Here is a 17,470-nt window from a genome sequence, read left to right as displayed (position 1 = left end):
TATTACATATTGGGTTTATGGAACGGTATCTGAGCTAATTTGAAACCCTTTTTTTATGCATCACCTCACCTTACCTTTCCCTTTAAGCAGCCATAGTGTGTTTTCTAAACGTGTGACTCTGTTCTGTTTTGTAATTCAGTTCAAGTGTAGCGGTTTTTACATTCCCTCTATAAGTGATAGCTTATGATAAGTGTCTTTTTCTGTGTGACTTATTTCACTTAGAATCGTCGTACCTAAATCCACTCATCATGCTGCTACTAGCCTTATGACATTGATTTCATGGCTGAGTGATATTCCATTGTACATAAGGACCACCACTTCTTTATCCATTTTTCTCTTTCCTGGGATATTTAAGGTGTCATGAAGTGGAGGTTCTTGTCAACAGAGCAGCCCTAAACTTTGGGGTGCCTGTGTCTTGCTGATTTTTAGTTTTCCCAATGTATACGCCCATGAGTGGAAGTGCCCTATGCGCTCTAAGCTGTGTTTTTTCGGTGTTTCAGGACACACCGTACACTTCTCCAGAGTGGCTGTTGGCAATTTACATCCCGCCCATCAGCGTAGCAAGTCTCCCATTTCTCCTTGGCCTGTGCTGCATTTCTGGTTTTTACACTTTTTTCAGCATGGCCCTTTTGGCCGATGGGAAGCGAGACTTCTTTGTAGCGCTGATTTGCCTTTCCATGTTGCTTGGTTGGCCAAAAAGGGCGTATGCGTTTTTTCCTGAATATATTCAGGAAAAAACGCATACGCCCTTTTTGGCCAAGGGCATCATTTTCGACGTTTTGCCGCTTTTCATGTGCTTTAAAGGCGATTCGAATCTACCTCCTGAAATCTGTTTCCTGCAATTCTGCCTTGCTTTCAAATCCTCTTCGTTGCCTTCCCTCAATATATTTGTGGACGAGAGTTATCATTTATAACTCTGCAGGTTTGTGAATTGCAGTGCCCCTGAGCTCCATTTTTCAACTCGCTTTTTTGGGAGCTGGCCGCAAAAGCGCAGGAGTGCCTCAGGTCCTATTCTGGTTCCGGGCGGCAGGCTGAGCCTGTGGTTAATTCTTCTTCCTGATGGGAAAATAGAGTGACCTGTGCCTGTCCCAACACCTAGAGCTAGTCTCTCATTGGCTCCCCCTCTTCCCATGAGATTAGAAATTAGGTGCGTTTTAGAAACCTTTCCCGATCACACGGTGTACCATCTTCTGGGTTTCTCATGCATGTTTTCGTTGTAGGAAGATTTCCTTGAACCTGGAGATTTGGGCCCCTTGGAATGGGTACCACACAGTATTACTTTAAAGTGTCTGCACTTGCTCACCCAACCTCACCAAACCTCTCAGCACCAGTAATGTCCAGCCTTATGTCTCATCTAGCTGTGGTCTAAATATGTTCAATGTAGGTTGCCTCACATCCCTTGAACGAATTTTGTAACATTTTCTTTCTGTGTCTTTCCTTGGTCTTTTTTTTAAATTTATTTTTATCATTTGGTAATTGTGATTTTCAATGCTATCTTTCTTGCTCCTGCACATCCACTTGTTTCACTTACAGAGAGACATCCGTAAATTCTTTTCAGGTTCTTACCCGTCGTATATATTCTTTTCTGGTGACTAGAGTGTGCTGAGTCCAGTTCTTGAGCTATAGAGTAGATTTTGTCGATTACCTATTTGGTCTTTGGAACCGTAGCTGTGTTAATTTCAACCCTCTGGTTTATATCTCACCCCACCCCACCTTTCCACTTTATCAGCCATAAGTGCTTTTTGTTAATGTGTGACCCTGTTTCTATTTTGTAATTTAGTTCTTGTGTAACCATTTTTATATTCCACCTATAAATAGTATCTTGTGCCAAGTGTGTTTTTGTGTCTGACTTTTGTCACTTAGAATGATCTTATCTAAGTCCACTCGAGTTGCTGCAACTGGCCTTATTTCATTGGTTTCATGGCTGAGTACTATTCCATTGTAGATAAGTACCATTTTGTCTTTATCCATTTTTTCCTTCCAAGGACATTTATATTGTTTCCAAGTCGAGGATCCTTCAAAAGTGCTGCAGTAATAGTTAAAGTTCCTGTGTCCTATCGATTTATGGTTATCCCGAAATATATCCCCAGGAGTGGTAGTGCCGTATGCTCTGTAACTCTATTGTTTTTGAATTAAGTAAATAATTAATTTTGCCTGTGTTGGGTCTTCGTTATTTCATGTGGGGTTTCTCTAGTTGCAGGAAGTTGGGGCTACTCTTCGTTGAAGTGTGCAGGCTTCTCATTGCCGTGGCTTCTCTTCTTGCAGAGCACTGGCTTTAGGCACCAGGCTTCAGTAGTTGTGGCTCACGGGCTCTAGAGCACAGGCTCAGTAGTTGTCATGCATTGGCTTAGTTGCTCCGTGGCATGTGTTATCTTTCTGGACTAGGGCTCGACCCCGTGTCCTCTGCCTTGGCAGTTGGATTCTTAACGTCTGCACCACCAGGAAGTCCCTGTAGCTCTCTTTTTTAGAATTTTTAGGAAACATCATACCCTTCTCCAGCGTGGCTGTTAGCAATTGACATTCCCACCATCAGCTTAGCAGGGTTCCATTTTCTCCACATCCTCTCCTCCTTTTGTTGTTTTTACACTTTGTGAGGTTGGCCATTCTGAGTGGGGCAAAGTGCTACATCTTTGTCGTGTTGATTTGTGTTTCCCTCATGTTTGCTTGGCCACAAAGGTCGTATGGGTTTCAACCTGTACAACCTTTTTGGGCAACTGAATCACAGGCAATATTGAGCAGCTTTCATGTGCTTTAACGGCAAGTCCAATCTACCTCTTGCAATCCGGTTCCTGCAATTCTGCCTTGTTTTCAAGTTCTTTTCAGTTACTTACCCCAAGACACTTTTCTACGATAGTTGTGACTTACAAGTTTGCAGGCGTTGTGGATTGCAGTGCCCCTGAGCAAGTGTCTTCAACTTCTTTCTGGAACCGGCCACAAAGTAGCAGGATTGCTTCAAGCCCCATTCTGGTTACAGGGGCAGCCTGAGCCTTTGGGAAATTCCTCTTCCTGATTGGAAATTAGAGTGTCATGTGCTGTCCAAATACGTAGAGCTTATTTCTCATTCCTTCCCCCCTTTTCCCTTTCATCCTCCCGACGAATTCCAAGCCTTGCACGACCAGCGATTGAGTGTGCTGACTTCCCCAGGTGGGGGAACTCTAAGGAAAGAGACTGGAGCAGGGAACCCTCCCCCAGGACATGTGGAGATAAGGTGACTTTTCCAAACTCTTCCTGCCTATATGGCCCCCCATCCTCTGGGGTTCTGTCTGGACATCCCATGGTTTCCAGCAGTGCGGTGCTCTTGCGCCGCCCTGCAGGGAGCAGGCCTGCTACCCGTGCCTACAGCGCCGCCTGCTGGTCTCTTCGTCCTCCCATCAGGCACAGTCTTCACCTTCCCCGCTGCCTCGGATCCTCTGTCTCCTCACTGTCCCGTGATCAGCCCCTCCTCTCCACCGCCATCACCCCCCGCTCCACACCCCTCCTCCAGCCTCAGGGATGACCCAGGACTGGGCTCCCTGCCTGCCCACCCTTGGTCTGTGTCCTCAATCCACCAGTGCAGACAGGTGAGGGTTCCCTCCAGAGGCTCCCAAACACTTCACCCCTACATCCTCCCCGGGGTCGGCCCACGTCCTGTCGGGATGTTCCACCCTCACCAAGCCCCCAGGTACATGCCAAGGGCAGACATCAGGCCTGCTGCGTGCACTGCTGTGCATCCTGCTGTATACACAGGCATGACCCTGCCCCACGGGGCAGGAAAGGCAGCTCTACCTCGGGATGTGGGGAGGTGGACTGACCACAGGGCAGCCGTCAGCTCTCGGCTCACCAGGCAAGGGCAGCCAGGTTCTCACTCCTCGGACCCTTTCTCACCCAGCCTGACCATGACCCGGCTTTGTTCCCAACCACGTTGTCCCTCCATTGGCCTCGCTCTTGGGAGCAGAGCAGGACAGTGTGGTCTGTGGTTACAGGCTGAGACACACAGACACTTGCTGACCCACATGCACCCATGCTGACCACACGGAAAGGACACTGTACCAGGGCCTGTGTGCTGTGGGTTCACCTGCCCACAGAGGGGCCGGGCCTCTGTCCTGGCTCTAGGAGGTCACCTTGAGTCTTTCGGGAGTGTCCGTGCTCCATGGGCCTCGCTCCAGGCTGGTCTGTGCTGACGGCGTGATACACGGTGGGGCTTCCTGAGTCGCCCCTGGGGGCTGGAGGCCAAGGTCAGGCACATAGTGGTCCCCACATTGACGTGACAGACCCCAATAAACCCTGCACTTCAGGACTCAGGTGGGCTTCCCTGGGCTGCCACAGCTGAGGACGCTGGACCCTGCTCATCCCCCCATCCTTGCTGATTTTAACTTGCATCCTTCAGCATAATAAACCCTGAGTATAACATCCTCAGGGAATTCTGGGAGCCTCCAAGAAAAAAGAAGCCGGGGAGGGGGTCTCTGGGTCCCCGACTCTGCAGGTGGGGTCAGAAGTCAGTGGGGAGGATCTTGGGGCCCTGGAATCTGAAGGGCCCCTCTACCAGGGGAAGGTAGGAGACCTCGGGTGGAAGTTTAACTGAGTCCAAGGCCCTCCTGCATAGGAGGCATCCTAGCCCCGGGGATCCTGAAGAGGCCGGCTCCCTCCTCCCCTCAGCCCCCAGGCCTGGTCCCTGCTCTTGAGAAATTCCCTAGGGTGGGGTCCTGGTGCTGGAGGTGCCCCGATGCTGTGGCCTCCTGAGCCTCCAGGGAGGATAACGGGAGTGGGGGAAGCCTTGTTCACAGAAAGGGAGCTTCTGCCAGAACAAAGCCTGGGTCTGCTGCCCCTGACCCCAGGTGTACTGGGGCAGGAATGTGAGAGCGAGGCTCCTTCCCCTCCCGAGACACCCAGGACACATGGGCGCTGGTCACTGGACTCCCACACAATATTAAAATCTCCCACGCAGGCCTGTTGGGTGAGAGACACTATTTAAAGACTATTAATGGGGTCGGGGGGCCCAGGGGGTGAGGCTGATGTGGGGAGAGTTGGAAAATCACCCAAGGACACGCTCTCCCTGCAGTGACCCCCCAGGTGAGCCCAGGTAGAGGTGGACCCCTCAAGTCAGAGCCCACATCCTGGGTTTTTGGGGGACAAATAGCCAAGCAACCCCAGTCCTTGCCTTCACCTGCTGCAGTTAGGGCCTGCCCTGTCTTCTTCATGGTCGAATTCTCACCCCTCCCAGAAGCCCTCTTGGGGGTTAATGCAATGGGGGTGTCCATGGCAGGACTGGAGGGTTTGTGGTGGGCTGGAGGCCACGGGGCAGGCAGGAGGGCTCCCACCCATCCTGCCGGTCCCCACCTCCTGGTCACAGGACCGCACAGAATCCACCAGGCTGTGGATGTGGTAGAAGGTGCAGAGGTCCGGGGACCGGTCCAGCCCATGCAGGTGTCTGACCACCGAGCGGTCAGTGTGGAGTGTTCACAGGGAGCCCTGGCCATGCTCGCACTCTCCCGGGAAGGACACGTCAGCGTGGTCCCTGGAATGACCGGGAGGTCAGCCACAGCGCCCCCCATCCAACCTCACTCTTACCACAAGAAACAAGAGGCAACTCCGTGCAGAAAGACAGAACATCACCAGCCTGACGCTGTCCTGAGGAAGGTCGGCTGGCATCTGGGAACTGGGTGCTATAGTGGGTTGAATGGGGGTCCCCCAGAAGTTATGTCCACGTCATGCCCCCCAGAATCTGAGAATGGAACCTCATTTAGAAGTAGGGTCTTTGCAGGTATAATTAGTTATGGATCTGAAGATGAGGTGATCCTGGATCAGCGTGGCCCTAAATCAGTGACAGTGTCCTTCTAAGAGACCAGAGGAGAGACACAGACACACAGGAGACACCATGTGAAGACGGAGGTAGAGATGGGAGGGATGCGGCCACAAGCCCAGAGACGCCTGGAGACCCCAGGAACTGGAAGAGGCAGGCAGGACCCTCCCCTGGAGCCTCCGGAGGGAGCGCGGCCCTGGGACACCTTGACCTCAGACGTCTGGCCTCCAGGACTGAGAGAGGACAGGTTTCTGTTGCTCTGAGCCTCTGTTTGTGGTCATTTGTCACAGCTGCCCTGGGAAGCTAATGCAGCTGGTGAGCAGCTCCCTGCCCTGATCTAAACCCTCCCTCCTCCCGTTAGGGGCAGCCCCCTGCGCCCGTGCTGTTTGCACAAACCATTTGGTTCATGCTGAGCCCTGGCTCCCCTTCTGGGCACTGGCATTTTGGAGGGTGCGGGCAGACACCACCACGTGACCAGCCCCCAGCCGGGTACCAAGTGTCTAATGAGCCTCCCTGGGGGGACAGGGGTGGGGGTAACTGTCATGGTTCTGCCCTTCGTCGCTGGGGGAAGAGACACCCTAGAGACCCTTGAGGGAAGGAGTGGGCAAGAAGGGTCATGAGGTGACCAGAGCAGGGGCCCTCCCTCCCGTGCATCCCTACTGCGTGCTGTGACCCATCTCAGCTGTGAGCACACAAGCCACAAGAATGTGCTGGGTCCTGTGAGCCTCCCAGCCAGTCCCTGAAGGTGAGGGCGGCCCTGCAGACCCCAGCCCTTTCCTCCACGTCTAGTAGGTGGAAGAGCCACTTCTCCTTGCCATTCCAGAAGCGGTTCTGGGGCTTTCCTGGGAGGGCTTCTGGGGTTATGCGGGTTGAGCCCCTGTTGCTAAGTCCCCACTTCCCCACAAGAACGTCCAGAGCAAGCTGTTTGCCCTGTTGCCTGAATGCCCCCCACCAGTTTTCTCAGGAAAGAATCAGGGGGTTCTGTAGCAGCGTCTGCAGGCAGCTCTGCATCTGGACCCACGTTCACATCTTCTGTGTAAACACTGAGAACATTCCCTGACACGTGCCCCAGCTGACCACCTCCGCATGCCGACCACAGGCCCCAGTGCGGGCGTCAGAATGACTGCCCGTCTCAGCCTCCTCCTCTTGTTGTCAGAGCTGCTCCAGGCCCTGCTCAGAACCCTTGGACCCACCTTTCACAGGGCTGTCCTCCACTCCCCAACTTCAGCAGGAGTTCACCTAAGTATTTAAATTAAGGGGTCCAGAGATAAGAAAGGAAACTACAAACAAACAAACAGATGGAACCAGCTGGGACCAAGATGGCAACGAATGTGACCTCCAACAGACCCTGAGTCTCCTCACAGGTTGAATTTACTATATCAGCATATTAAGTGGCACACCTACCAGTGGCCATGACTGGACATGAAGAACCAAAGACGGGTGAAAGGAGGTGGTACCCCACCCCCTTGGGAAAAGCCCCGCCCCTTCCCCGGAAGGCCTCTTCATCCCCATCAGTAGCCGCACTCCTCCTCCCTTTGTCTTTACTCTTTCAAATTAAACCACTCTCTCCAGGAGGCCGAGAAGTTGGTCTGTGAACTTAGTTCCCGCTTCTCCATTCTTTGGCCACTGAACAGAGTCTGTGCTGTGGTGGTCTCAGCTTTGGTTTTGGTATTTGCCTACTTGAACCCACATGGAAAAAGGAGACCTTCCCCGCTGAGGCAGAGCGCCTCGCCAGGCTTGGGCCCGAGCAGGGTCCATGTGACTTCACTTGGTAACAGTCTGTAAGGGGACGGTGGTCTCTGCCCGGGGGTGGGGGGAGGGAACACCTAGAGCCACAGCACCTGCTCCATGGACGGCACGGCCCCTCATGGGCGTCGACCGTGTGCTCTCGTCCCCCCACGCCTGACACCCCCTGACAGTCATGACGCGGTGACACTGGCTGCTGGGCCTCCAGTCAGGAGGGACCAGAGGCAGCACCTGGTGCCAGATCAGACGTGCCTTTTCACGGGCAGGGGACATAGGAGATATTAGGACTTTGTGTCTAGAAAACAAACCAAGCGGCTAGAAGGTGATCTGAGCTGTGGACGTGAAACCCATGTGCGAGGTGAGAGCTCCCATTGGGCACTGGCTCGGAAGCTTCCGCACAGGGGATGACCAAACCAGTGCTTCCCGCCCGACCCCTCCAGGCCTCCCTGGCGGGCACGGCTGGACCTGCGCTCCTCAGGCTCCCCGACCCCGAGCCTGAAGGTCTGATGCTGGCAGGGCCTGGGGACGCGAGTGGTCACCCCACCAACGCTGCTCGGCTCCTCCTCCCCAGTGACCAGGGGAGGGAAGCCCCGTGGAGTCTGAGGCCCGGCACAGGCAAAGCTTGTCGCACCCCCTCCTCAGGACCCCCGGCCCCGCCCTGCTTCCTCAGCCCACCGTCTGCCCCTCCCGGTGCCCGCATCCCACCGACCCACATTCCTGGTGTGGACGTCCATGTACACAAGCTGCTCCGTGTTCTCTTCCCACATGGGACAACCCCATCCCTGCTTCTTCCTCATGACAGCCTGGACCTCGAATGTTCTGGGCAGGAAGAGGATCCGAGGAGGAGGCCGGCGTATCCCGTCTGCCTCCTGGGGGCCCAGACACAGGGCTCGGGGGCTGCTGGGCCTTGAGGTTTGGATGTTTCCAGGAGTGGGATGAAACTGCCACTGCCCACTGGAGCTGCTCCTTCTGAGATTCAGGAAACCGGGGGACCCACCGAACGGAGCCCATCCCCAGGCTCTGCTGCAAGTCTGCTCGGATTTGCTCTCCTGATCCTGAAAACAGACCTGCGGGAAACAGGACCTGCGATTCCCATACTGATGGTGTTCCGTAGAATTTCCACTAGACCCCTTTCTACCCTGTTCTGAGCAAATTACTAGTCAGTCCACGCTACCATCACTCCACGAGCAGACCAGGAAGCTGAGGCTCCGAGAGGCCAAGTAATCCAGCCGGAAGCAAGCTGTGGGACCACGGAGTGGGGTCTGCACCCGCTGCCCGCCCAGGGGGACTGCCCACTCCCCACAGCTTCCACACCTGTTCCCTTCGGCCCCCTCCCAGGACCAGCTCACAGAGCCTCCTCTTGGGGAGATTCACTTACCTTCTTCTAACAGGATCTGTCTCACTATCCTGGTCTGGGATCACCCGGAAAGCTTGTCACTCTGAAGCAGGTTCAGCCTCACGTCACCACGGCAGCTTTCCTGGACCACACTCACCACCTTCACGTCCCCCCAGCTCAGACCCAGAAAAGCCCCCTCGGCCCCGAGCCCCATGGCTCTGCCTGGGCTCCCACCCCCTCCTGCCTGGTCCGTCCCTCTCATGTCCCCTGCAGCATCACCAGGAGCTCCCACCTGCCCCAGGCAGGCTGTCTGCTCTGTCCTGGGGAGACCTCCATGGTGTCAGGCGGAAGACACAAGAGGTACCCGTGGGGCCTCCCTCATGCAGCACAGTGGCCAGCACCCGCCTACTGACCTCATCACTCTGGATGGACAGGGGTTCATGGGGCCTGCAGCATCTCCTGGTTCTCATTTCATCCCAGCACCGCCCACAGGGAAGTTGCTAAGCAACTCTGTGCCGGCTGCACAGAGAGGACGCTCATACACACGCCCCCCTCCCAGCACCCGGGGCTCTCATGGTCAGGCCCCTCCCAGGATATGGAGCTCACCTGAGCAGGTACCCAGCAGCCCACGGGGCTCTCGTGGTCAGGCCCCTCCCGGGATATGGAGCTCACCTGAGCAGGTACCCAGCAGCCCACGGGGCTCTTGTAGTCAGGCCCCTCCCAGGATATGGAGCTCACCTGGGCAGGTACCCAGCAGCCCATGGGGCCCTCATGGTCAGGCCCCTCCCAGGATATGGAGCTCACCTGAGCAGGTACGCAGCAGCCCACGGGGCTCTCGTGGTCAGGCCCCTCCCTGGATATGGAGCTCACCTGAGCAGGTACCCAGCAGCCCACGGGACTCTCGTAGTCAGGCCCCTCCCAGGATATGGAGCTCACCTGAGCAGGTACCCAGCAGCCCACGGGGCTCTCGTGGTCAGGCCCCTCCCAGGGTATGGAGCTCACCTGGGCAGGCACCCAGCAGCCCTCGGGGCTCTCGTGGGCAGGCCCCTCCCTGGATATGGAGCTCCCGTGGACAGGTACCCCGGCAGCGCTGGGCACACAGGATCCGTGCACGTGGCCCTCGTTGCAGAGCACCCCCAGCTCACCTGTCGCTCAGAGCTGACCCTGAGCACCTCAGAGCAGGGCTTGAACTAACAAACAGCAGCTCCGACAGGTCTGTGACCCTAGGCTTCACTCTGTGCGGCCTCCCTCTGCCTGGTCTTCCAGGGGCTTCCACTGCAGCCGGGGCACCAGGCCTCTGTCTCCACCCACCACCCCTCCTCTCCCTGACTCCTGGGTTCCTCTCATTAGCAGAGGGTCTTCTTGAAGTTGTCTCCCACTCATGGACCAGATAAAATGATTAGAAAACAAGCCAGGGCTGCCGCCCCTTATCTATCCTGACTCTCGGGACCCTACACCTGTTCCTTGGATCTGGCCGGTGCAGCAAGGCCCATTTTCTGCAACTCTGAGCCCCTGAGGGGCGAGAATTGGCTGACCTGGGCAGCCTGACCTGGCCGGCCAGCCCTCCCCAGGTGTGCCTGGGTTGAGGTCAATATAAACACCCCTCCAGGCAGCAAAAGCCCCTGCAGCTGTGCCTGACGCCATATTCTCTGCCCCGTCAGCAGTCTCGGGGTTGTGCTGGTGGGAAAGAGTAGGGCCCACGGCTCTATGAGTGGCCCGGTGTGACTGGGGCTCTGCTGGACTTTCTGCAGGAGTTGCCGGGCTGCCACCTGCTAAAGAAGAGGATGTGTCACCCATACCTGCTGCTGGAATTTCTCCCCTGGAAGAGGTGAGGAAGGAAAAAAGCAGTGGGGGCCGGGACAGGAGGGGTACCTCAGGCAGGGAAATGGAAAGCTTCCAGAAGAGCGCCCGGGGCCAGGACCATCCTGGCTGGCCTGCAGGCACCAAGTCGGCCTGCGTGCTGTCGCTGGTGTGACTCCAAGCCCCTTCCTCTAGGCTTTCAAATCCTTGCATACATTCAGGTGTTTTACCTGGGAAGGGTGGGAAAAGTTCAGCAGCAGCTGGCCTGGGGCTCAGCTCACGTTTACTCAGAAACGCCTCTTCATGGTCCCCCAGCTTTGCAATGAGGACGCTTCTTGTGTGGGGGCTGCTGGCTGCATGGGAGACGATTCCCCAGCTGTGACCAACTTCAGAATTGTTTACCACTGGAGCAAGTGTCCTGATAGGGTTTTCATAGGTGTAACTAGTGGGTTCTTAATTAGCAATGTGAACGGTGGTATCAGAGGTCCTCAATCAGGATGGAAATACTTATTTTACGCATGTACAGGCGTAAAAACCTGGGGAGGCCATGTGCAGCCGGCACCCTTAGGGATGGGCTTCCAACTGACCCCTCAACAGTCTGGTGTCCAGCCACTGCTTTAGGATTTCTGGGGCCCAATGCTGACTCTCAGGGCTCTGCGATCCAGCCTTTGTTTGCCTTTAATGAGACCCGCACTTCCAGGATCCTACAGAGCAGGGTCTTTGTGACTGTTCTGTGGCTTCTGTAACAAATGACCACAAGCTGGGTGGTTTAAAACAACAGGAATTGATCTTCCTCCAGTCCTGGAGACCAGACATCTGAGATCAGGGTGTTGCAGGACGGAAGTCTCTCCAAAGGCTCCAGGATAGGGTTCTTCCTGCCTTTTCCAGCTTCCGGGGGCTCCAGGCATCCCCAGGCTCGTGGCTGCATCCCTCCCGTCTCTGCCTCTGTCTTCACGTGGCTTCTCCTCTGTGTCTGTGCCTCTCCTCTTTTGTCTCTCATAAGGACTCTCTCAGTTGGATTGAGGGCCACCCTAACCCAAGATGACCTCACCTTGAGATCCTTAACTACATATACAAAGACCCTTTTCCCAGATATGGTCCTGTTCACGTGTTCTCGGGGGACACATCTTTTGGGGCCAGCATTCAACCCATTACGTGTGTATAAAATAACCCTCATTTTAGGAGATTACCAAGGTCCTGTATAGACTGGCACAGACAGCAGCCATGTGGGTGGGGGTCTGGGGAGAATGAGGACCCTGGAATCACCTGGAAGGGATGAAGTCCTGGCTGCATTAGGTGAGCTCTTCCACCATGGGGCCCGTGGAAACAGCCACTCGACTCTGTCCGTGGAAAGGGACCCAGTGCCGAGTCCAGAAGTGGTTACCTTGCAAAGCTGGCTCTTTTGGGATTTCGTCATCAGTAGCATCATGTAACCAGTAACTACGGGCTTGGAGGAGTCACTCTCTGGCACATGATGACAGCACTAGTCACTTTAGGCTCATCAAGCCTAGAATAGGAATGTTTGAAGGAGAAGAATTTGGGAGATTGCGAAGCTTGGTTGTCAAGGAAACTGAGCAGGTTTGTCAAGGAAACTTCTCCCTTAAACTGAAGGCAGGGCTGGGAGAGCTGAACTCCAGAGATCTTGTAAAGGGGCTGCTCTGAAGCACCATCACCTGAGAGGTGGTCTCAGCATGAGCTGGGGTTTGAGAAAAGTGTGATGAGATTAAGCCTGACTTTCTGTGACAGCTGGGGAGGGCTTTGTAAAGCACCTTGGCTTTTAAGGCAGAAGTTTGTTGCTGGACAAAGTGTCTCCCAAAACTGGGCTGAAGCTCAAGCTGTCTCTTTCCCCTTCTTGTGACAGTCCAGGGCAGGTGGGTGTCAGGTCCCAGGCTCTGTCCCCCTTGTTTCTCCTCCCTGCTTCCAGGTGAGTGCTCCAACCAGCAGGGTGGGGTGACCAGGTGGGCATCATGCCCTCCGTCCTAGGATGCAGGCTGGCCAAGCCCTCACCACCTCCACCCCTTCCCCTTGGTAACACGAGACACTGTGCCCCAGCTGTAAGGAGTGGGAAGGCTGGGAGGTGCAGGGTAGCTGTGAACAGGAAAAAGGGAAATGGGTCCTGATGGGCAGCTGCGCGGCCCTGCTGTGAGGGTCGCCCAGACGCTAGTGCACAGACTCTGGGTCCTGTGAAGGTTCGATGCTTTGTGGTTCTGGAAATCCTATAGGAGATGGTCCACAGTAGGTGAAGCTAATGCTCTTAGTGGAGGTGGTGAAGCTAAAGATCTGCAGTTCAGACCGAAGGTGCCGATGTACATACAGGACAAAACCATCTCGTGTGAATGGACTTCAGGCACGTTTAACATGAATGCAGTCATGTTAATGCCTAGCACCTTCTATCTTGTGCCTCTCCTCAGGGACCCCCTCCTCAGTTCCTGAGGATCCTGTAACTCCCGTACAGGGGGATGGAGAGTGGGCTCTGTCCAGTCTGAGCCCTGAGTTACCCTGCGTGTGAGTCTGCTCAGGACCTCTGTAACAAATACCACAAACTGTGCAGCTTGAATAACAGACCGATCTCCCAGTCCTGGATGCTGTCTGAGATCAAGGTGTGTGCAGGCTGGCTTCTCCTGAGGCCTCTCTACTTGGTACTTAGACAGCCATCTTCTCCCCAGGTCCTCACGTGGTCTCCCCCTGTGCCTATCTGTGTCCTAATCTCTTCTTGTAGGGCACCAATCCTATTGGATTAAGATCCACCCTAGTGACCTCATTTTTACCTTGATCGCCTCTTTAAAAATCCCATCTCCAAATACAGCCACATCCTGGGGTCCTGGGGGTTAGGGATTCAGCATGTGAATTTGGGGGGACGTGGCTGAGCCTATCCCATCCTCCTTAGGAGCCAAGTGTGCCTCGGTCCTTCCTTCCCTCAAGTCACACGAGGTGATGTAGTGGCTCAGGGAGAGGCCACTCGTGCAGAGTCTGTGTCCCAGCTGGGGAACCCTTCTCTGCTCTCTCTGATCAGGCCGTGGCCGTGCCAGTCCCCTCGTGAGGTAAGCAGTTCTGGGGTTTCCTGCCGTGTCGCCTGGCCTGCTGAGGTGCTCATTGTCAGGGGACTCAGGAGCCAGCAGCCTAGTGGGGATGCCGGGGACTCTCAGGGCCTTGGCAGATGTCTCTCCCAGCAGATACCCTAGCGAAGTGGGGAAACTTTTGGGGGATTACAGGTGGGGGAGAGTCACAGTCTCGTTTATGCTTCAGAAAGACCACGTTGGGGTGGGATGTGAGGTGTACCGTGCGGGCAGGGAGTTCTGTCAGGGCCTGATGGAGGAACCAGGCACAAGATCGGGCTTGGGCCAGGACTGTGGGCGTAGAGGTGAATTAGTGTGGGAACTGGCCACAGACTGCTGTCGAAATTTCTGCTTCCCTGTGCACCGAGGCCAAACAGAAATATGGAGACAGGGATTTTGGAGGAAGAGAGAGATGGCTTTATTCTTCTGCCAGACAACAGGGAAGACACAGCCGGCTAGCGCCTCAAGAACTGGGCACCCCTCCTTGAGAATCAGGGAAGATTTTATACGTGGGGCTCTTGCGGTCCGGGGTATAGGATGAGGATCGAAGTAGTGAAGGTCTTGCATTCCTCCTTTCCTTTGCATTATTTCAAAACAGTCATAGTTGGCATCAGGCTGCCCGGTAATTGGGGTCCGGCAGTCTGGTAATTGCATCCGTTTGCTTCTGGTTTATCGACCGGTGACCTTGTCTCTGAAATGCAAAAACTATAGGGGGTGACTTGTTATGAAGGGCGTATAGAATGTAAGTGCTGGACATAATAAGGTTAGGGAGTGAGAGGCAGGGGATGTAACTCACACAGGGTTAGGGGTGATGGGTGCCAGAGGTAAATTACATAGTGTCAGGGAGTGAGGTTCGCTTTGTGAAGTACACATCTAGTTACTACAAATTAGTGACAAAGTAAAACAAGGAGTGATGAACTCTTTCAGGCCAGATTATGTTTCTTCTCTAGCCTATTCACTGTTCCCTTTGTTTTCCTTTTTGTCAGGGGAGGGAAAACTTCATTTCTATTTTTGCTGCAGCAAGACTCTGGAGGAGCAGATGACAGTCAGTGGGACACAAGGAGAGTGGGAGCCTGGGAGACCCCAGTGTTACCGAACAAAACTTGGGGCCGCTTGCCAGTAAAGCCAGTCTACTGACACCGGGTGTGGTGAAGGGAAGTGCAGCTTTAATTGTAAGAGTGCCAATACAAGGAGGCCAGGTGGCCTGTGCTCTAAAACCCCAAACTCCCTGAAGGATTTCAGCAAAGGAATTTTAAAGGCCAAGTGAAGGAGGGGGGTCGCAGGGTATGCGATCAGCTGGTGCACAATTCTCCGGTTGATGGTGAGGTAACAGGCGGTTAACATTATAAATTCTTAGGCACCAGAAGTTCCGGGGCTACCTGTTCAAGATCATCAGGTAGTTAATTTCTTCCGTTTGGTGGTGGTTTCAGCAACTGTAAAACAACTCAGGAAGCGTGCATCAGATACTGTTATCCAGGTACTTCAGAGAGGAGCTACAGCAGAGGATGTCGGGTAGGGGTCTATACTGGGAAGGCCCCGTAGGGTCCTGCTCGGTTACACCCGGTGCCTGGACTCAGCAACCTGGGAAGGTGGGACTGCTCCTGGGTATGGGGAGCTGCAGGATCCCAGTCCTCTGAGGGGCCTGTTAGCCCCCAAGGTGAGATGGGGGTGCAGTGACTGGACAGAGGAGTCTGGCCTGCGAGAGGGGTCGAGGCTGGAAATGTCATGGGCATCATCGCAGGGAGGGAGAGGAAAGGCCAAAGGGGGCAGGTAGGTCACAGCAGACTATGTGCAGGTGACTGCCGTCCAGTTGGAAACAACTCAGAGCCAGAAAGGAGTGGCCGTCAGGGGCTCAGCTCCATTCTCTTGTTCCTTTGTAAAACCACTGTGTCAGAGTTTGAGACACTGCCAGTAGATGTCTGGGCTCAGTGCTGCCATGGCTTCATCAAAGGGGCCCAGGGGGAACACAGAACCACTGCAGGCCCAGCCCATGTCCTCAGTGGGAATGAATCCCATCGGGGCTCCTGGGCTCACAGACTTGAGGGAACCTCTGTCCTCAGGACTGGTCTTCCTCCTTCCTCTCACCTGCTGGTCAGAGGCCCAGGCACCCCCAACCTGGCTCCACCCCCAGGGCCTGGATTCTGGGACAGCTTAGGCTTAAGCAAGACCCTCATGTTCCTTTATCTGCCTGGGGGCGAGACTGTCTTAAACGCTGCAATTGACTGATGATAGAGGGCTGAGTGTTTCCAGCAGGTATGGGTGGAAAGATGGGGCGTGGAGTTCCTGTGTCTGCAGGGCCTTCCCAGCGTGAAGATCTGTGTGTTTCCCCGGCCAGTCAACATCCGCCCAGGAAGCCCAGATCCAGCATTACGAGGGCAGAGGCTCTCCCCTTGCTTATCTGTAACTTCCCACTCCCACAGCAAGGAGCCTGGCTCCCACCATCTGCCAGTTATGTATGCATTGCTCCTTTCCAGGTTACATGTGCAGAGGTTTCAGAATTGTTAGCTACTACACCCTGGAAAGAACTTCGTAAAATAAAGCCCACTGTTTATATACGGTCCATTTTGCCTTTAATCTACAGATTCCATTCATTTCCAAAGGTAACTTAGGTCAGCACCTTTGATCCCATCCCCTACGGTGAGTTGTTTCCATATATTTCTAAAACAGTTAGACTCTGTCACATAATGTATTCCATCCTGCCACACTCCTACATCCTAAATAACTAAATTTGAATAGATTATGATTGGCCCCTTGGGCTACACACATCTATGGGTTTAGACAAATGCATAGTGGCAGGTATCCATCCTAGAGTGTCACATGGAACACTTCAAACCCCCCACCGCATGATCTGCTTACCATCTGTGTAGCTTTGCCTTTCCCAGAGTGTCACCAATGGGGTCATACTGTGTGCAGCCTCCTCAGCCTGGATGCTTTCACGTAGCAGTATATACTGAGGATTTATCCATGTTTTTCCATAGGCTGATGGTGCATTCCTTTCTGCTGAGTAGTATTCCACTGCATGTGTATGGGCAGAAAAACAATTTTCCCTCTACTTTTCTAGGTTCTTGGTTGAGGCCCCCCTGCCCCTGAAATAAAAGACAGATTACCAGGAGAAAAGCAGAAGTTTAATTACATGTATACCTTCTGAATACAGGGGGGATAGCAAGGAAAACTGAGTCACTCCCTGAAATGACCAAAACCATCCCCTTAAATACCTCTTCAGCTAAAAACAGAAGAAATATGCTGGGGAAGGGGGGAAGACCACTTATGGCAGGTTATCATGCAAAGCACAGTAAACAAGGGTATGATTGTTTGCACATTTAAGTCAGGACTTCTCCATTGAAAAGAGTTACTTAAGATTTAATTATCCTTCCATTTTTGGTGCAAAGAGGGACATACCCTTATAAATGGAGACTTCTGTATTGTAAATGTCTTTCATAAAACAGCAATCTCAGTTTTCTGAGATACTTTTATTGGATATATTATTTTATTTTTGGCTGCATTGGGTCTTCTTTGCTGCATGCAGGCTTTTCTCTGGTTGTGGCGAGCAGGGGCTACTTTTCTTTGCAGTGCATGGGCTTCTCATTGTGGCTTTTCTTCTCGTGGAGCACAGGCTCTACGTGTGCAGGCTTCAGTAGTTGTGGCACACGGGGTCAATAGTTGTGGCTCGTGGGCTCTAGAACGCAGGCTCAGTAGTTGTGGAGCACGGGCTTAGTTGCTCTGCGGCATGTGGGATCTTCCCGAACCAGGGCT

This window comes from Balaenoptera physalus (genome assembly GCF_965194825.1).
Source record: "Balaenoptera physalus genome assembly, chromosome: 15".
NCBI lineage: Eukaryota > Metazoa > Chordata > Mammalia > Artiodactyla > Balaenopteridae > Balaenoptera > Balaenoptera physalus.
The sequence above is the reverse complement of the archived record's forward strand: the minus strand, read 5'-3'. Positions refer to the sequence as shown.